Raw genomic sequence first — 22,144 nt, forward strand, 5'->3', positions numbered from 1 at the left:
GGCTGTAACTCAAGAAACAGAATTTTGCTTTGAGCATAAAATCTACGGAACAACACGTAGGTCCTGAGTTCAAGCTCCAGTACAGCACAAAATAAATAAATGAAGGTGGGAAATCAACAGCCTATTCCTTGAGCTTTCTGGGCCAAGTCTCTACAGAGTAAACTGGAGAAGAGCATTATCCTCACAGTCGATATATCCCAAAGGAATATCTGGAGGTTTCATGTCCTTACTCATCAGATTTTAGTTATTTTTGCTAAAACTAAGGATAAGACCCATCTGTAGGCTAAAAATATAGCACTCATAAAATTCATAGACCAGCAGAGGGAAGAAATGAGGAAGGAATGAACACTAGTGTTAGCCTCTTATAAGTTAAGTACTTTTCAGGTATTTGTTGGTCAGATAGCCAATGGGAAAAGTATCTTCAATCCTAATACATATATAGGCTCAGAGGGAAAATGAAGCAACATTGGTTACCACTACAGCTGTAGTTTCATCATAATTTTAGGCTTCTAATGACCTGGGCTAGACTATGATTAGCCTTAGTGATGGTTTCTATTTAGGTAAGAATTAACTAGTCTCTGTTTTCTTAATCCTTTCCTAGAATTGTATCCTATCTTAGCTCTCCAAAGCCAAGAACAGGCAAGCACAAATAAATCGAGTGAGGAGAATATTTTCTCCCATGTTGTAGAATAAACCTGACCAAAGTCAGTCATCTGTCTCCTTGAAAAGTAAGGTAGGAGGTATATTCAATGACAACGAGGAGTGGACCAGAGAAAGGCAGTGCCCAGAGTGTCAGATCTAATAGAAAAGCCAAAGAGAGGCTGCAGAACACAGCACTTCACCATTCAGTGTCGAATTGCTCAGGAGGGAAATTTCCTTGATCACAGTTATCATTTTTTGCTGAATTCCTTGTCCATGAATAGTAGTACAGCTGGCCGTCAATGTCTATCTGTTCCTCATGTGTATAATAAGCAAACTTCTGATAGAAAATGTTCAGGGAAATACAATCTCACATGTCATGTAATGTGCATGTGCAGACATTTTTTCTTGTCATTATCTATATAACATTTGCATTATTTTAGGCGCTTTAAACATTCTAGAAATTTAAAGATGTGCATATGTTATATGCAAATTATACGCTATTTTATATTAAGGATTTGAGCATCCTTGGATTTTGGTATGAGAAGGCTATCTTGGAATTAACCCCTAGAGACAACCAAAGATGGCTGTATTTAAAAGAGGTTTGTTCTTAATGTATGATGTTATTTCTCTTCTCTTTTTTGTCCTTCTGGTTAATCTCATGTTGCTATTGCATTTGACTTTGTTACCTGATGAATTGTATATACCTTTACCTGTTTATTTGAAATAGGAAATGGAAGGGGGGAAAACAAGATGGTTGGGAGGGGTGGGAGGAGAGAAATAGGGACAAAAAATGTGAAGAGGTATCAGTGTGTGAGAAGTAATGCATCTACTACCTGATGAATATAACTGTAACCCCTCTATACATTATCCTGACAATAAAATAAATAAATGAATAAAAAGAGGTCATGATGCCTTCTAGAGAATGAAATAGGAAGCCAACACTATTGGCTTAGCTCATTCTTGACAACCTTCCTTTCTCTTTGCATTTTCTACATGGTAAAGTAGTCAGTATTTATTTCAAGAATTTGTGCCTGAGCATGAAGGAACTGTAGTTCAAATCCAAGTCTGCCTGAACTGAGAATCCATGTCTTCTATCCATGAAGTCTATTTTCAATTATAAAATGTGTTTGCTATAACAAGAGAGTTGATGAAGACAAGCAAAACAGTAAAAAGTCAAAATGTCTCCCTGCTTTGTTCACTCTTTGAGTCCAAATTCTTAGTCCTTCTGAGGGCATTCCAGAGACACTGATGACCTCACGTTACAACAGGGTTTTTGCTTAGCTTCATTGTGACTTATTCCACACCTGTTCCAAATCTGAAATCCCCTAAGGTTCAGAGTGAGCTATATAGATCTCTTTTCCCTTTGCTTCACATCACAGGAAATAAGCACAATGCAGATATTAATATTGTGGTGTATTTTGATAACCTTTCTTTAAGTGTTTTTCCTTTGTTATTAACTGGGTTACAAAAATATAAAGTATATCTCTGTACTTTGCATGATAATAAAATGAGTACATCTGAGCTCACCACTCCACTTAGGAAACAGAGTATTAGTAAAGATTGAGTATACCTTATATAAAATGCTTGAGAGTGGAAATGTCTGGGGAATTCCAGATTTTTTTCAAAAAGATTTTTGGACTATTTGTATATTTGTAATGAAATATCTTAGGGTGTGATATCATTCTGAGCACAAAATTTATATGTATTCTATACATTTTTAATACACATACCCTACAGTGATTTTATGTAATACTTACAGTGCACCTGCATTTTTACTCTAACCAGTCATGTGAGGTCAGGCGTGAAAACTTTTATTTGTGGGTGTTTTTCAAAGCTTATATTTGGAAGCATTTTGGGTTTTCAATTTTTGAGTTACAGATGTCTCACCTACAATACCTCATAAACATCATTATGTTGCTGTGTTTTCTCTTTTATGGTGAGGCTTGAACTCAGGGCCTTGTACTCTCACTTAGCTTTTTCACTCAGTGGCTGAGCTCTACTAATTGAACCATTCCTTTATTTCCATCTTTTTGCTGGGTAACCAGACTATGAATCTCTTTGATTTGTCTGCCAGGTCTGGCTTCAAATCACTATCCTCAGTTTTCAGACTCTTGAATAGATAGGATTACAGGCATGTGCTACTGTCAACAACTATTGTGCTCATTCTTGTTTGTATACAGTTCTTTTCTCTTCAGAAATAACCACTATCTTGAGTTTAATGTTAGTCACCTTCTTTATCACTTTAATAACAAGATTTTATTCCTAGCAAGAGATTTTTCAGCTTTGATTTTGAACACAGATCAGTGCATCATACCATATTATTCTTCCATAACTTGTACCTCACTCTACAATGTCCTCGAGATTGTACTGCACTGTGTGTGGTCATAATCTTTTTCTTTTTACCTTTTAACACTCTGTAGAGGGATTATACCATCATATATTTATCCATTTTATGTTGATGGATACCCTATACAGCTCCTTTGTACATACAAGTTTATATGAAATTCAAATTCATGTGCTTATGAGCTGTGAGTGCATCTGTGAGCCTCTGGGAAATTAGTGATAAAAATCAAAAGGTCCTTTTATGAGCAACATTATTAATAAACGTGAAAACATATATTCATTTCTCATGCTTCAGTAGCAATGCCTGAATTTAAGAGGATAGAAATGTGTTCATTAAGTAGAGTGCCCATGTAAAGAGACAAATGTAAATCTTGCAGAAAATTAGCTGCCCTATTTAAGTCTAATATTTAATTCCTTGGTTGTCATATGTTCATTGAGAATTAAATGGTTCCTGATTTACTTCAGACTCTAACTAGACTATCAAGCATTTAACCTTTTTTTCTTTGCAATTGATTTACAACTATTTTTTTTCTTTTAATATTCCAGGAGGTAGAAAAATCCTGGAAGAAATAAGTTCTTAAGACCATGATTTAATTTCAGCATCTTAAAAACTGTAACTGAGAGTGGTTTTACTATACTCACTTTAAAAGAAAAAAATGTTTGTCTTCTTTAGGAAATAGACTATTTACATTTATTTGCTCTTTTGTGTTTTGGCTTGTAGATTATCTAAAGGATGTCCTATTTACCAGTACATTCCCTTAAGAACTACATTTCCTTTTATACCAAGAGGAAAAGACAATGAATTTGTATTGGTAGGCCCCTACAGTACTTTATGTGCAGTTGGTATTATAAAAAAATATTTCTGGGGGCTGAAGATTTGGCCTACTGATAAGAGTGCTTGCCTAGTGTGCACGAAGACCCAGGTTCAGTTCCCTGGTACCACATGCAGGGAAAAAGCTGGAAGTGGTGCTGTGGCTCAAGTGGTAGAGCACTAAGCCTTGAGAAAGCCCACGAACAGTGCTCAGGCCCTTACTTCAAGCCCCAGGACTGGAAAGAAAATTGAAAATGTTCTGAAAAATTTGTTTGCTATTAACAATCAGATACTATTTATTATACTATCCCTTAACTGACAGCAACATATTAATGATTATTTGATAGTGTCACCCAATTCTTAGAAGCTAGAAGTTGGAAATAAATGTAGGGTTTCATAGCTTTCTTCTCATTCTGCTTCCAAAGAAGCATTGGGAGCTATCTTACCTCCCTCATTTCCTGTGTTTTCTTGAGCTCTGTAAGAATTGTCTCCATACCTAGCATTCTCCTAATAGTGTTCTTATAGGCTCCAGTTAATTCCCCCACACACCCGGGGTTTTGACAAACTCTTATCTCACTCCCTGGTATGGCTATCCAGATCTTTTCCTTGTATCTCTCTCCAAAGAAATCTGCCCCAATCCATGTTTCAATTTATCAGCACCTTATTTTTTTAATATTTTTTATTGTAATTAGTAAAAGGGTTACATGATATTTGCCAGATAGAAGGTGCATTAATTCACATACATTGATACCCTTTCACATGTCTTGGTCCCCATTACCCTCCCCTCTATCCCCCCATCTTGGTTTTCCCCCCTTCCCTATTCAATTTCAAATAACCAAATACAAATATATCCAATATATCAGAAGTGAGATACTGTAACAATATGCTATAACCAAGGGACAGCAAAAAGAGATGAGAGATAACATAGTACATTAAGGACAACAATCATTCATTATTATGCCTGCTTTGTCTTACCACCTCTCTCTCTCTTGCTAATGGCTTAGCTATCCTCAAGCATCTCCGTCTACTTGTGTCCAATCTGCTTCCTGATGGCTGACATCTTGGTTGTTTCTTTCACCCATAGAGCTCCTATGTCACACTTACCCTTTCCCTACCTTCATAGAGACTGAGAAAGAATCAATCTGGTCTTAGCCATAGACACTCTGGGCTACCCTTTGTCCTCCATCTTCCAACAATGAAGTAAAGAGGCTACAGGCTTTGGAGTGCTTGACATGGCTGTTTGTGTGACATTAGCTGACTTTTCCTGGGAACAAGACTCAATTTAAATGATTGTTGTTCTTAAGGTACTATGTTATCTCTCATCTCTTTTGCTAGCCCTTGGTTATCTCATATTGTTACAGTATCTCACTTTGTTACCTGATATATTGGCTATATTTGTATTTGGTTATTTGAAATTGGATAGGGAAGGGGGAAAAACAAGATGAGGGGTGGGGGTGGGAGGAGGGAAATGGGGACCAAGGCATGTGAAAGGGTATCAATGTATGTGAATTAATGCACCATCTATCTGGCAAATATCATGTTAACTCTTCTATTAATTACAATAAAAATATATGGAAAAAAGTGATGCTCTGATTTCCACTCTGGACAGGCTCTTTGTCTCACTGTGGATCAGCGCTATGACTACATTGCCTCAAAGAGACCAGCAAGCATTTGGAATCATTTCATAAGAAATACCCTGACTGAAGTGAAGGAAAAGCATTTCATGATGAAAAAGCAGTCATGAAACTATGTTTCCTTTCTCTTATCTCAGACAATTCTCTGCTCTTCATTTTAGGGACATCAAACTTAACATAAATACATGTAAAATAAATGTTAATTAAATAAAATCCTGAATTCTATCACAAATTTGTTCATATGTCTGAAGGAAAAGTAAAAAGCCTATCTTTTAAGTTTTATATAAAAGGTTTCTTACTGAATCAGATGCTGATGGTTCATGCCTATAATTGTAGTTGCTCAGGAGGCTGAAATCTGAGGATGGCATTTTGAAGCCAGCCTGGGCAGAAGAGTCCCTGTGAGATTCCTAACTCCAATTAACCACTCTCCCTCCAACACAGGGCCAGTGTCCAGGCCCTGAGTTCAAGCTCCATAGCAGACAAAAACAAATATTTCTCTTTGAAATTTGTGCCCTAACATTCATGCACACATGTGGGTGCACACATACATACACATATGCAAGTACCCAAATACACATACACGAGGAGCTGTAAGTAAGGGTTGTGAAAACATAGTACCAGACTCTATATAAACTGCTAATGCAGTCTGCATTCAGTCTGGACAGTAGTAAGATATTCCAGAGGAGAAATGTGGTGCTTTTCTTTTTAAATCTGTTTTATCATCACTAGAACAGAACCATTTTCTGGCTTTGTAAAAGTATTACAATACTGTCACTATGTCACAAGGTAAGTGTGGCAGTTTACAAAGATGTTTGCTAATTCAGATCGTTTGATTCAAATTCTTGCTATAGGATTTGAATTGATTCCCATTACCATATTCTTCATAAATACAAACAGACAAATAGACAAAATACCAACCCATGTCAATGGCCACTACTTATAGCAAATATACATAAATATGATCCTCACTACTTTAGAACTTACAGGAGATGTATCCTCTTTGTTCCTAAGTAACAGGATTTCATCGAAAACTCTGGCTGGCCCACTGGACATAGCCTGTCCAGCACATGGGTCTTCAACTAAACATTCATTGAGTATAGAATAGTAAGCAATATGAAGTTTAAGTGTTACAAGGTTGGAGCAGGCAGATGGAAAACAATAAACCATGGGAGCTAATGCTTATGTTAGAAACTCCTGAAGGCTTCTCTCTATTTTCCCACTATGCCCAAAGCAAGGCTGCCTTGGTAGCTTTGTCTTAACAAAACTGAACTTTTTAACAGGAAGAGAACTTAGAAATCATTCCCACCAATGCTCTGGTTTGTGCTACATCAGCAAGTGAGGGTTAGCCTGGGTGACGTGATTCTCAGTAACACAGGTGACAAGCAAAGACTTAGGGCCACGTCTCCTTGAACTCTGAAACACAGAACTCTAAGTGGGACTGAGTGCAATGAAATGCTTCAGACATTCATAGAAATCATCTGTGAGAAACTAAATATTTCATAAAGCAGAACTGCATTAGAAAACCGCAATAAACATACCCCAGGAGTATGAATGTCAGAATGTAAAAGTTAAGATACTTTGAAATATGGTTGAACTTGATTAGAAATATGATTTATGAAAATAATGTACTAAACATCTTTATGTATAGGCAGTATATGCAACTAGATAAAATCATCCACTTTATAAAAATAAAGTTTACATGAGGAATAGAAATATTTTTTAAGGCTCATCTGCTTTTGTGAGGGAAAAGCCTTAGCAAGGATTTACTTTTGTATACACTGATCCTTTTATTAAGATATTAGTAGGTGCTAAATTGAAAATAAATGCAATTAAGATCACAGACATAAAACACATCAAGACAAGAAAAGACCAAATATTCATAAATAATACTAATGACGAAATAGGAAATGTAGTATTACCAGGTCATCCTTAAGCACTTTTCAGCAAAAAAAAATAATCCCAATGTGTATTACCATCAATTAATTTTCATATCCCATTGGATGAGGTCAGTGGCCACATTTATTTCACAGATGACACTGCAATTAATTGACTTACATATGGTCATAGAGCAATCCACTTACTTATCCTTTCCCAAGTACTAGTTCCAATGAAATGAGCAAATAGGGAGATAGCAGGGCACCTAACATGTGTTGACTGCTATTATGGGCCAGAGAATGTGAGGGGAGATTTACAAGTGTCATCAATCTTCACAGCAATCTGGTAAGACATTCTTATCTCCATTTGCTAATTAAAAAAAGAGAGAAAAGGATTGGATGAGTTAAATAACTCATTCAGGACTTGTAAAGGAGGATTTGAATGAACACTACCTGTTCTCAGCTTCCTTCTGAAAGACAAAGTGTATGAATTTTACTTTGCCTACCTAGAAAATCATGGGTCTATTTTATACATTTAGTTTGGCAAATTGTTATTGAGCATACTAAAGACATGCTTGGGTGTTTTTCTAGGACCTAGAAAAAAAATAGAGAACTGAGAAAGAATCCTTGTCCTCAAGAAACACAAAGCCTACACACTTGGAAAGACTCAGGCACCTCTGTCGATCATGTTTTCACTTATACCTTTGCTTCATTCACAAATGCTTGTATGTACTTTCGAAAGGATAAATGAGAAACAAAATTTGAAATAGCAACTCAAGTCAGGTGACGTGCAATAGAAAGGTAAGGCAAACAATTGAGTAAAGATGCAAACACATGTATATGCTTAGAATCCCACTTGGTTATTAGCTTCAAGTCACAATTTGACTCTAAGTTCCCTTTGTGGGAGAGGTCAAAAGGCAAACACTATAATTTGCAAAATGTAGGCTAACCCACAGTAAAACCTTGGTCACTTCTTCTATAAGACTCTTCAGGGTAGTTCCTTTCCAAAGGAGTAAATCAAAGGCTTGGCACTGTGATTGGTGTTCTCAACACTATCCCTATGGCAAGTAGTGAATAAGAATGCCAAAGAACGCTCCTCGTGGAAGAGGCTCCGTAAGACACGAATATGTGACACAGATGCCATCCTCAGCCAAAGTATTGCAGCATCCACAGTTCTTAACGTCATAATGGCGTAAAAACAAGTGCCTATGGGCACATCAAGAGGGCTTCGGGTAGGAGGTTGATGAACGGATGTCATTTTCCTGAACCTACTGCTGATCCTCAAACACGTTAGGCAATCAAAACTGTCTTATGAATAAATAATGACAACATGAACATGTAAAAATAGGTGAGTTATTGAACAACGGGGGAAAGAACAAGGAGGAGGAGGAAAATCCAGTGTGTGAAAAGAGAATCAAGTGACTTACTATAAAGAGAGAAGGGGGTTGAATATCTCATCAAGTATAGAAGCAAATTCTGCACTGAAAATAGAGACTTGTAGACAAATGACTTTATTGTTCTGTGCCTCAATTTCTTTATCTTTAAATGATGGATTTGTGGCTAAATGGCATCTTAGATTTGCTCTAGCATACATGCCTCACAACCTGTGAGTATAATTTTTTAATATCTATCTATCTATCTATCTATCTATCTATCTATCTATCATCTGTCTGTCTGTCTTTATCATCTATTTCCTATCACCTACGTATTATTCTATCATCTATCTATCCATCTGTTATCTATAATCTACCTGTTTAAATTCTACAGAATTAATGAAGACTTAAAACACAGAACGGAGGTGATAAGAACATGGCTTTAGCAAGATTGCTTTGGCTGCTACAAAGCTGAAATTAGAAAAGTCCATTTGAGCATAGCTGTAGCCCTCCTTCTTATAAAGGGCATGCAGAGCTGAGGTCAGGCTCCTTCGAGTTCCTGTTCCACCATTCTTCTTCAAACATCAGAATTTCATAGCTCGGCCTGACTTACTGGTATTGGAAGTACTGACCAGAGCCAGGTAAGCTGGGACCAAGTAATAGCCTCCCAGGAAATAGAGAACATCACTAAAATCAAATTCTCAGACAATGACTGTACGGAAGAATAGTAAAAGATAGAGAAGACACAAATGGAAACATCACAGGCCCAAGATGGTGCTATGAATGACCCTTAGGAGAGCAGAGGTGAGACTGTAGTGAGTGAAGTCTTATAGTGAAAACGGAGGTGCTAAGTGGAGATGGGCCTTGTGAAAGATGTTGGAGACGAGGAAGGGGCAGATCAGACAGGTCAGCTTAGAGATGTCAAGTGATTCCAGAGGCTGGCTAGCGAAGGGTGAGGTCTGAGGGTATTTGTAGATGAAAAGCAATAATAAGGACTGTAGCAAATTTCAATAAGAATCAGCAAAGGAAGAGAGGAAGGTAGAGGAGAGTAGGAGGGAGTAAGAGAAGGAGAGAGGGGAGGTGAGTGATTGGGGATGAGTTCTAGGGCAGGTGCAGAGTGCACAGTGGGATAGGAGGTGCACACATCTCTGAAAGAGCAGAGAGATTTTCAATTCTGTCTGAGGACCTCAACCTGGATTCTCAGCATAGCCCTGGGCCAATGAAGAAACAAGTGTACTTTAAGGACCCATGAAGAGGGTATTGGACCCTCACCTTCAAGATAAGACTTATATCATGTTCAGTGATGGCTAGTCTTGACAAGGATACTTCAGTTTCCTGGGAGGGCATTAGATCCTTACTCGCATGCTTGCTACAAAAGCTGATGGCAGCAAATGACTGTACATCCCTTAGAGGAAATTCTAACACTTGGAATGACAGCAGGGTGTCTACAGGTGTTGAACTGGGCTTCAAGTAACTTGAACTTAACCATTGATAAAACAATAATAGAGTTGTTTGAATTTAAATTCCCACAATTTCTTGGTGATCACAGAAAAGGGTGGAGAGCCCCAGAAAAAAAAAAAAAACCAGAAAATCTTTCAAGCTGTTAGACTGAAAGGAACACCACACTTCAAAATACACAGACGGTACATCCTTCGCTTTGACATCCCCTAACAGCCAAAATTATATCTGTTCTACATGCTGGCATGTGGTGGAATTGGATTGACTTGCGCTGACAGCTCTCCCTGCTGGAACAATACTTGTCAGTCAGCCCCGGCAATGTTTGTATTTTCAAGAATCATTACGCAGAGTGATTGTACAAAATCCTGGAAGGTGGGCCAGACAGTCTTATCTGCCTACCCCTCTGATGCTGAGGCCCTGAACCCTGAAGTTTTGTGTTTTTTTCCACTCCTGAAGCTTGAAAATGTCTCAGTGACATCAGGCTTGCCTCTCCCCTCTCCCTCCCCACTTCCAAGTTGTGTGCAGAATCATCCACACTGGTGGGCTTTGTTGATCACAGAGTTCCTCCAGGAAAGTTGTTCTTCCTTTAATAGCCTACCAAAGTTTTCTGGTTGACTCCTGTGAGTTAGTTGACCTGGGCAAATGTTCCTCTAAGCAATATTTCCATTCATTTGTTTTCGATGAGGACACTCCAGAAGCCACACCGTGGTCATTCAAAGGCTTCTTTAGCCTGCATCTTCATTATTGAGCAGTGCACCAGGATCTCCATAGGTCGATCATCTTCTCTGTGCTTACAGTCAAGTGAGAAATGTACCAGCAATGCAATCGAAAGATGGTCAATGGAGGTGCTATAGCCAAGCAAAGTGCTAAGTAACTGGGGTAGCTCAGGAAATGCTTTGTGGGTCACTGCATCAGCTTTAGAGAATCGAGTTGAAGCCTTTATGTGGCAAATTCTGAATGTTAGGGGAAAGGGAGAGTGCTTAGCTTAATAAGCAATGCGAAGCCAGTGGGTATTGTATAAGGTCCAAGACTGCTTGCCAGCTTCCCAGGCCGCTTTCCTGGCAATGGACTCTGCCCCCACTTCATAGAAAGGTTCATGCTCAGTAGAGCTCATAAGCGAAGAAGAGCTGCCAATACTTGAAAGATGGAGGGTCACAGATATTTAGATGTAGCTCAGATGTTGCCCATCTCTAGCTGGCTAGCTATCCAGTTAATATGGGGAACAGCAGGGGTCCCTAGTAGTTCCTCTCAAAGTACCTACATGAGAACTCCTATTTAGGTATGTTTTTATGTAATGAGGGGACTGGGGGTTGAACTCAGGTCTTGTCTTTCAAAGGCAAAAGCTTTAACACTTAGATAGGACAAAAGTTTTGGACTCATATTTTATTTATTTATTTATTTATTTTATTCATTTTCAGTGCTGGTACTGAGGCTTGAACTCAGGATGACTCTTTCTTATTTGGCTTTTTCATATAAGGCTGGTGTTCTACCACTTGAGCCATAGCTCCACTTATAGCCTTTTGCTGGTTAATTGGTAATGGAGTCTCCTAGATTCTTCTGCCTGGGTTGGCTTCCAACTGGGATCCTCAGATCTCAGCTTTCTATGTAGCTAAGATTATATGGCTGGGTGGCCTGAACTCATATTTTAAAAGACAATATCTTTAAAGACTTTTTCCAGAATCTGTCAAGCCAATCTATTACTCCCACACACACACACACATTGAACCATTTCAAAATCCCCGTGAAAAGAACTTCATTAGTGTGGAAGATTGAATGAGTGAATGAATGAATGAATGAATGAAAGAGGGAGAAGGTGGGAAGGAGCCATCAGTTGTGAGCTAGGCATTGAATTACATAGTTTGCCTGATTGACTTAGGAGGAATATCACTGTATCTATTTGAAAGGCATGAGAACTGAATATTGGGATGTTGAGTAACTTGTCCAATGTTCTGCATCTGGAAAGTTGACAAGAAATACCAGGCTTGACTTCAAATCCCATGCAATCTGCCCTTGTAAGAACACGGTTGTTTTCCTCAAAGAAGGAGCAATCTAATGCAGAAATAAGATGAGTCACATATACCAGTTGTAAAAGGCAGAACACACTGCCACAACAGCTGTAAAGCATAAAAGGTTAAGAGTGATTAGGAGAAAAACACTCCAAACCTTTGAGAATAGGGCCTAAGGTTGAAAAATGTCATTTAAATTTTCCATTAAGATAAAACAGAGATTGAAATGTTTTTGGAACAAAGAACATGGTTGGAAATAATAAATCATGACATTTGCAGAATGCCAGAAGTCAATGACTTGATCACATTTTGGGGCTTCATCTGAAGACAAGACTATATTAAAGTCCAAAATCTGAAAACGACTTAGGTTGAAACAAATGTAATTTTTACTCATGAAGGCCCAAACCAGACAAATATTGGCAGAATTGTCTGGTACAACCTAACTTATAGCTAGAGCTTATTTTTGTGCCCAGTGCCTTTGAGGTTCAGAAGAGAAATCTTTTTCTTTTTTAACTTGTAAAGGAAAACATTAGGGAAAGTGGTACATGAACATGGTACTGCTGCCTCTCTTCGATCTCATTCTGCTAGGCAAATGATTCCATTTAATTTCATTTTTGTTTTAGGGGGACTAACTTCATAACTATAGTTAATAATATTCTTATACCTTCTTCTATTCCTGTTTGCCCAATGTAAGGCTAAAAATTCTCCTTCCCAATAATTGAGAGCTGTATTTTTTTCGTTGTTGTTTGGTGATCATCTATCACAATTGCATCATCGTTTTGACTATGATGAACATACTAATGTCTCTAAATTCCTATTATTACAACTATTTCCCATATTCTTTTTGGGGGGAAGGGAATGGCAAGTACTGCGACTTGAACTCAAGGCTTGGGCACCGTCCCTTAGCATTTTAGCTCAAGACTGCCACTCTAATATTTGACACATCTCTACATTTGGCTTTTTTTCCGGTTAATTGGTGAAGAAACTTAGGGCCAGTGGTGGCTTCAAAATGTGATCCTCGGATGTCAGCCGCCTGAGCAGCTAAGATTGCAAGCATGAGCCGCTGACATCCAGCCATTTCCTGTACTCTTTAGCATCATCTTTACTGTAATATTGTCATATTGTTAAGATTTACTTCAATTTACAATGTGTTACAAGTAAATGTCATGATTCTAAAACTTGAAAAGGAATAAACAGAATTTGTATGAACAGATTATCTTAATATGCCACTCTAAAATACTAAATAGATACGGGGACTGCATTTTCTTTCACGTGTATCTAATTCCTGCAGTGAACCTCTGGCAACTGGAAGCAAGATTCTTCTAGCATTAAGTTCAAGTATTCTCTCTTTCCTAGCATTGAGTTCAAGTAGGTTTTGTTTATTTTGCTGGCACTTAGTGTGTTTCTTAATCTGAAGTCTGGGGTATTTCTTTAATACTGGAAAATCATCTTCTGGTTTCTTTTTAAATTTTTTTCTTTGATAATTTGCTTCTTACCATTATCTGTTCCCATTATTTACTGGAAGTCTTAACTGTCATATGTCACCTTTCATGAACTGGAGCTCTATTTCCCTTTGCTTTCCTCTTTCCTGACATTCTGTATCTCAGTATTTCTGTTACTTACTTTGGGATGTTTTCCTGAACATCTTTGAAGCCTGAAACTGAAACTTTCATTTTAACCATCACATTTATAATCACTCTACATTTCTTCTTCTCTCTTGATTTTTATTTTTGTGTGTGTGTGTGATTAACTCTCTTTGTTTTAGAGATGGATTCTTAAAAAGAATCTCAAACCAATGAAGGTTTTTTTTTTTTTTTTTTTTTTTTTTGTCGATCGTGAGGTTGGAACTCTGGGCCCGGCTGCTATCCTTGAGCTCTTCAACTCATGGCTAATGCTCTACCACTTGAGCCACAGAGCCACTTCTGTTTTTCTGGTGGTTAATTAGAGTTAAGAGTCTCACGAACTTTTGTACCCGGGCTGGCTTTGAATCGTGATCCTCAGATCTCAGCCTCCTGAGTAGCTAGGATTACAGGTGTGAGCCACCAAGTCTGGCTGAGAAGTCTTTTTTTTTTTCTTTTAAAATTCTCATTTGCTTCCTGAAATCCTTGTTTCATCCAAGGTCAGTTTTGTCTTAGACTTTTCCTTTCAGGTTTATTGTTCTTATATGCCTAATTAAACTTAGAAAAATCCCTAAAGATCGGCTCGATGCCAGTCATTCTGTGTTCAGTCTGGAAGCCATGCTTCATGGAAGGGGTGGCTAGGAAGTGGATTCATTGTAGACACATTGGCAGGCTTTGCCCTATCCTAAGTAGAAATGTGAGCACTCTAAACTAGAGAGAACAGTATTCCGATTCTCCAGTACTTAGCCCATATGCTCTAGAACAATTTGGCAATTTGGCAAAGAGATGTTTTAGACGGTTTTGTTTCCTTTTTTTTCTATTTGGTCTGAGAATAAATAATGGAGCACTTGATACTCTGCCAGACTGCAGGTACTCACTATTAATACCGTCTTCCCTCCTCTGTGTTTATGCCTTTTGTCTCCAATCTATTTCTAAGCAAGTGCTGCTGGAAATTTCGACAGCTGGCCCAGTGTTTCCGATCGAGTGCCTCAAGACCTTCAGCAACGTATTCCTTTAATTATCAGGGATAGCAAGATCTTGTTTCAACCCAGGCCCCGAACTCATTTGTTTGCCCTTAATCCAATGCCATTTTCCCTATACTCTGATCTTTCTCATTACAAACATTTATTAACCAAATATATATACCCCAGTGGTGCAATTACAGCAGCTGGTAGGAAGGAAAAAGCCCTATGAAGTCAATGGTATGTTACTATAACCTGTCCTGGAGGGAGGGGGCAGGGGGATAAAGCCTCTCTTCCTTGGCAGCTACTAGTGATGTGTCTTTTATCTCTAGGCCTATTTACACCTAGTGTCTTTGATGAGCTGCAAAGCCTGGGCGTGTGAAGAAGCAGTGATACTACAGGGAGTTTATGAGTTGAAAGCAGATTTATAATGTGGAAGTCATGGTGCTTGGGTTTCTTTCCTCTCTGTCTTATGAAAAAGGGTTTGTTTTGTGGCTTCTGTCATTTGGACACCTTCCAAAATTTGCAGCCAGAGCTCTACTTTCCACTTCGAAAGGACGACGATATTTTTTTTAAGTACAACGAACATACATTTATCTAATCATTTGACCTACCGGGCCTTGGGGTACAGATATTACAGTCAGGCAAATCCAGCTGCTGATGCTTCCTCACATTTTGCTATAGAACTTTTCTTCTCCCAGGAGAGATTTATGTTGTGAAAAGACCTACTTCTGCCAGATGATTTAAAAATCACACTTGAGTAGGCTACTGTGAACCACTTACATCTGGAATTGGCATACTTTGCAGGATTAACATGGAATCAAATATTTGTAGTAGATTTTCTTGAAGAAATTCATTAAAAATAAGCTACTGTTTGATCGGGTATGCTGATCTTGAGAAGGTAATCAGCAGGTGGTACTTTGTAGGCCTAGAAGATTCCATGGCTTTGGGTAACACATGATGGGAGATAATGGAATACCAGCTCGATAAAGTAAGTATACCTATCTGCTTCTCCTCTGGAATAGTGAAATGACTAAAAGGTGATTGTCCTAATGGACGAGATTAATAACTTTCTAAAAGAAAGGTAACAGTTACTATATTGATGCATAAGATATGGTGGAGGAATCTTCAGTGAGAATATATTTTGAGGGAGTCTGGGATGCAGGCAGGACTCTCCTCTGTGATGGGACCTGGAGAGAGTCTAGGCTGGGACCAGTGAGCCCAACATGAGAAAAAGAGGGAAGCAGGGGACAGACAAGAGAAGGATCTTGTGCATTCGTATCTCCTATCTAGAAGAATAACAAGTAGTTCATTGTGGTGGTCAAAAAAAGTCAGATCTCTAAAGAATCTATTCTTGTCTAAGGATTTCCATGTATGATCTAACTCAGGTTAATTCACATGATTTATTTCTTTAACACTTTTTTTCTGCAGTCTATTATGCACTGTGGTTTCAAGATGTGTAATCATTTATACAATGGTTTATTCTCAAGGATGCCTTAAGCAGAACAAATGTGTTTTTTTTTCTATATAGTTCCTTGACTGAATATGTAATATAAATTTGAGCAAACTTCTACCTTGTATATTTGTAAACTATAAAGTAAAAAAAACGTTGAACATTTTGTGGAGTTTGTATTTTGCATACTCAAAGCAAAAATGAAACTTTAAATAAACCTATAATATTTTGTCTGGAAAGAAATAAAAAGTGATATTCCCTACCTGAATAAATAAGTATAAGAGACAATCTGACTTCTCAGTAGGGTCAAACTATCTGCAGAGACACTGAGGGCCCAAACTTGAACTCAGCCTCTGCCCTGATCCAAGTTTCCCTACCTAACTCAACCAGGTTTACTCAATCATGATATACCTGAATAATTTCTTGATCAATAAATAACAGATTGAGTATAAGACAGAGGTTCCATAAGATAATGAGGAGCTGAAAAGTTCCTATCATCTATGGACCTCATAGTCATAAGACAATGCATGGTTGTGATGAAGTTGCCCAGAGACGGCTTCAAGCACCCATGGCTCATGCCTACAATACCCACGACTCAGGAGGCTGAGATGCAAGGATCAGTTTGCAGACAGTACAGTCTGTGAGATTTTTTTCAATCTCCAACTAACCACCAAAAAGTTAAAAGTAGAGCTGTGGCTCACTTGGTAGAGCACCAGCCTTTAGTTAAAAAAAAATCTAAGAGATAGCATCCAAACCCTGAGTTTAAGCCCTAGTATCTGGAAAAAAAATACATAAGTAAGAGAAAAAGAAAATGAAGAATATACATGGTAGTTCTATATAGAAAGCAAAAGACAAAGAGCAGAAGTTAAAACCATGGAGGAAAGCAGGCTGAGGGCAGAAGATGGTGAAATCAGAGTAAAACCAGCACAATTTATAGGCAAGTGTTAAATGGCTGCATGGAAGCCTCAGTTCAATCACTGCTACCAACAACTAACTATACATCTGCCTTACAGCAACTCACGCAATGCATTTTTCTCCTTTCATTTCTTTCTTCTCTCTGTAAAATTGGAATAAAAATAACTGACCCCCTTAATCTTAAAGAGTACCACCAAGAACAAGACAATATTCTAAATAAAAAGCACTCTGAACAACGAAATGTACTATAAATGTTATGTGGTATGACCACTGTTATCCAGCAATCTGGCACTCAAGATTACACAGGGCCTCACAAACACATTTTATTGGTTCAGTTTAATGTTAAATATTACAAACGACAATAATAATGGGGCTTTGTGTTCTCAGAACATTTCAAAGCTCATAAAAAAACTCTCCCATGCTATTTTATTTGATTGTTAAAGTGACTCTTGAAACAGGCTGTGAAAAGAACCTGAGTTCTATTTTACAGAGGAGGAAACAAGAGACTTAAAGAGACCAAGGGACTCCCTCAACCTACACAGATGACCTCTAGCCAGAATGAGGGTTGAGCTCAATGTTCTTTATGCTCAAGTAGTATACTGTGCCTCCTGGACATGAAGAGGGAAGAAAGTTAAAAGTTTTATTCTAGAGACAAAAGTTATGGTTAAGTTGAGAACTTAGGAAGATGAGATCTGAAGATCTTGGTTTAAAGCCAAGTCCAGATAGGAAAGTCTGTGAGATTCTTTTTTTTTCTTTTGCCAGCTGGGGCACTGTCCTTAGACATTTTTTGCTCAAGTCTAGTGCTCTGCCACTTGAGCTACAGCACCATTTCTGGCTCTTTCTGTATATCTGTACCAAGGAATCGAACCCAGGGCTTCGTGCATGCCAGGTGAACACTCGACCACTAGACCACACTCCTGGCTCAAGTCTGGGAGATTCTTATTTACAATTTACCACCCAAAAGTTAGACAAGGAAATGTGACTCAAATGGTAGAGTGCCATGCTTGATTGAAAAAGCTAAAGAACAACCCACTCGTTCTGAATCCAAGCCCCAGTATCAGTACAATAAATAATAAACAAGCAGAAAAATCTAGTGCAAAAATAGGATCAAATGTTTGCTACTGGGTGATATAATCTCATCATATCAAGTTGATGTGGATGATAGCTATTAGGAAGATTCCAAACAGTACAAGAGCGATGACTCAATATTCAGATTCCCAAGCTTATGGACATGGTCTTGGAGATATAAATTTAAGTACTTAGACATAAAATCTATGATAGGATATATACCCCATTGACATAATGCTATATTCTATAGATCTATACGTATCTATGACATACAAAGTCTAAGCTTGATTTTAATTACATTCTAAAGTGTATATGCCAGTGATTGTATATAGAGATTCCCTTCTTGAATACTTGTTTGTTAAACATGGCATTTGAAATATGATGTAAAAAAATCAGTGTTAATAAAAATCTTTTAATAAAAAATGGTGGAGGAAAAAGCAGGGCAAAAGGTACCTGGGACCACTGTGAGACTAGGATTGTTCTCAATCAGAGGCTTCATGGGAAGTAGGAAGTTAAAGCTTCCATGCAATATCCTCATTACAATAGGCAAGTAGGACCAGGAAATAGAGAGTTTGAAGGTGAGATGAGCAGTGGAGAGGCACATGCAGACTGCATCAAAACAGCAGATAGGAGCTACTGATTGTTCCCAAATTAGGGAAAGGAATTTCCGTATGTAGATAAGTAGAAGTTCTGGTAGCAATGTGTGTGTGTGTGTGTGTGTGTGTGTGTGTGTGTGTGTGTGTGTGTGTGTGTGTGTGTGTGTGTGTTAAATTAAAAATCCTAGAGGCAGAGATAGTGGTTAGGAGGTTGTTGCTTTAATTTTAAAAACAAATCATAGATTAGCCTGTTGTCAGTGGCTCAAGCCTGTAATCCTAGCAACTCAGGAGGCTGAGATCTGAAGACGGCTATTCAAAGTCATCCCAGGCGGAAAAGGCCCCGAGACTCTTACCTCCAATTAACCACCAGAAGACCAGAAGTGGCTCACAGTGGTAGAGCATTAGCCTAGAGTGAAAAGGCTCAGGGAGAGTGCCCAAGCCCCGAGTTCAAGTTCTATGACCACCAATTTAAAAAAATCATAGTTTGAAGTTCTGGATTGCAGTGATCAAGGAAAATAAAAGAAAAGCTATAAACCCTAAATGGCCAAAATATTTGATAATCGCAGAAACAGCAGGAGAAATAAATAACGTATGCAACAATGATACTCACTAGACACTATGTTAGAAATGAACTTTACATCTGGGGGGAAGTGGAGTGGTGACTGGAAGAAAAATGAGAGAGGGACTAACAGAGTTGAAAAAGAAATGTACTCATTACCTTACCTTTGTAACTATAACCCCCTCTTCACCTGTTCATTGCCTTTATAATAAAGTAGATAGATAGAAAGATAGATAGGGGCCAAGAAGTATCAACGTAGCTACAATATTTTTCATGACTCAGAAACACAAATAACTTTCTGTCATATTTCCCCTCAATCATGTTGCCAAATTAAATGATCCTGAGTTGCCAAAGCAAAGAGAACATTAAATATCGCATCAATCTGCCCTAAAAGGACTCACACTTCATTCCTTGGTGATCTGTCCAAGAGGACTTCTACAAAGTAAAAGGATAACATACATAAATAAATGTCTGGATCACATCTGGATCTTCCTAACGTGGATGACTACAGATTCATGCCATATGAATTCCTGCATCTGATATCAGAAGAGCACATCAAGGCTCGCCTTTCACTGGACCCCTGCTGCTTGAAGGGATTCAGGTAGGGTAGGGATGAGGAGAAGCAAAGAAGCCTCATGTATGAAATAGGGTAAGAGGAGGGAAAGTAGAGGGACATGGGTGAGAATGGCAGTGTTGGATGGGGCTATGCTATGCTCAAAATTTGTGTGCTGGGAACTTCATCCCCAGATCCATATTTCACTGGTATTGGGAGGAAGGCCTTTGGGAGGCCTGTTAGAGGACATCATGAAAAAAGTAATAGTGGTCTTATAAAAAGGGGAAGAGAGGTGGGGCTGACAGTTTGGCCTAGTGGTAGAGTGCTTGCCTAGCATGCATGAAGACCCAGGTTCGAATCCCCTCAGTAACACATACACAGAAAAAGCCAGAAGTGGTGCTGTGGCTCCACTTCTAGGTGGTAGAGCACTAGCCTTGAGGAATGTCCAAGGACTGTACTCAGGCCTTGAGTTCGAGCCCCAGGAATGGTAAAAAAATAAAGCAGGGGTGGGGGGAAAGAGAGAGACTTGGGCTAGCATTCTACCATGGTATGCCTTCACTAGATGCTGACCAGCTGTCAACATCATGTACTGAGACTTTCCAGCCTCTAAAACCATGAGCCAAATCAACATCCAGTCTTTATAACTTCACTTTTCCACGGTATTTTGTTATAATCACAGATATAGGCACTCAGATCTGAAGACTTTGAAAACCTATTCCAGAGTATGAAGGGTGATGCCTGAAATCATTTCTCTTCCTTCATTTTACCAGAAGGCTGCTAGATAGAATGGCACTGAAACCATACCCACACTCTACTTTTGTACGTGGATATTAATAAAGGCTCACTTTGTCTTTAAATATTCACAGCAGGATTGTGCTTTCCACTCACTCTTCATTTGGGTGTGTGAGCATTCCACACACATACTCACACCAGCCTTCTCACACATTGCACTAACAGCTGATTGCCAGTCAATAAAGTCACATTACTGTGTCACAGGGATGTGTGAAATAAGCTGCCTGGCAGGAGGTGGGCAGAGGCTGCGTGATGATCAATGCAAACAGGAGTTTTTCTCTCTGGCTGGTGTCTGACTGTTCTGTTGGCACCCTGAGCAGAGGCGTGAACAGGCTTCACTGGAAGCAGGACTGTATTTAGGAAAAGCCCTTTCTTTTATTGTCATTATCTGCACTAATAACCACATGGGACTGTCAGCCTTGGATTTATGCTAGTTGGACAAAGCAGGCTACCTGCTCTGACAAAATCTGATGGAATGCCTCCCTTTGATTCTGGATGTGTCAGCAGCAATTACATAAACCATACTCCCTTAGCAAGTACAGCAGAGTTGGAACTCTCCCAAGGGCTTCAAGGGTTGGGGACAGGCTCAGTCATTGTCAGAGTATCTGCAGAACTTCAGTGTCTCCTGTAGAGTGTCTCCATGCTCAGTGACTGGTGTTCCAGCCTAGGACCTGTCCAGCACAAGTGCCATGTCCACGGCCCATGTTTAGGGGTCATTATTCCACTGGAAATCAGCTTCATCTGTGATTCTGCAAATCTAGAAATGAGGACCAAAGCCAAATCCCTGAAAGCTTAATTTCATGGAAATTCAGTTCTCCATGAACAGGAGGACTTTTGAAAAGGGGCCATTTGCTGACACATATATAATGCTTGCTGGAGCACATGTTTCTCATGTGACATTGTTAAACTACCCAAAGGACTCCTGCGCCACCCCCCAATATCAAACCTTTACACAAAACCAACCTAAGCCAAATTGCAAGCTTGACCATTTAAAAAAGAAAAACACAGTGTAACAGGAGGAAACGTGCAAACTCTGAACTAGTAGGACAGTCTGAAAGGCTAATTAGCAGGACCAGGAGAAAGAAGTGTGATGGACTTGGGTACACAAGTGAGCTGGCAGCCCTAACTAATTAGTAACAATTAATTTTATGGTGGAGCAAGAACACATGTATTATGTTCTATAAACGCTTAATAGATGTCACCATAAATCACTCCCAACTCTCTCCTGAAATTCAACTTGTAAGCAGGCTGACTGGAAATCTTTTAAGATTTACCAATAGTAGACCAACTAAAGCTTGGGTCTTATTCTCAAAGATTTTATATAGACATACATATGTCATATATAATGTATGTGTAGATATATGTATATAATGTCACTTGGTCTTCAACTGGTCTTTACTACTTCTGTATCCTAGTTGAGCAGCAGAGGTCTCAGCTACACTCAGGCCTTGCACTAGATCTGATTAAGGAAAATAAGAAAGGCTCG

At 38.7% G+C, this 22,144-nt stretch overlaps 1 protein-coding gene across 4 annotated transcripts in view; it reads right to left on the reverse strand.

Annotated features, from left to right (window-relative positions):
* The window catches only part of Ntrk2 (neurotrophic receptor tyrosine kinase 2), a 359,583-nt gene that overhangs the window by 91,539 nt on the left and 245,900 nt on the right, over positions 1 to 22,144 (reverse strand). The window lies entirely within an intron of this gene.

Source organism: Megascapheus bottae, chromosome 3, assembly GCF_031878675.1.
Source record: "Megascapheus bottae isolate mThoBot1 chromosome 3, mThoBot2.hap1, whole genome shotgun sequence".
Classification (NCBI taxonomy): Eukaryota; Metazoa; Chordata; class Mammalia; order Rodentia; family Geomyidae; genus Megascapheus; species Megascapheus bottae.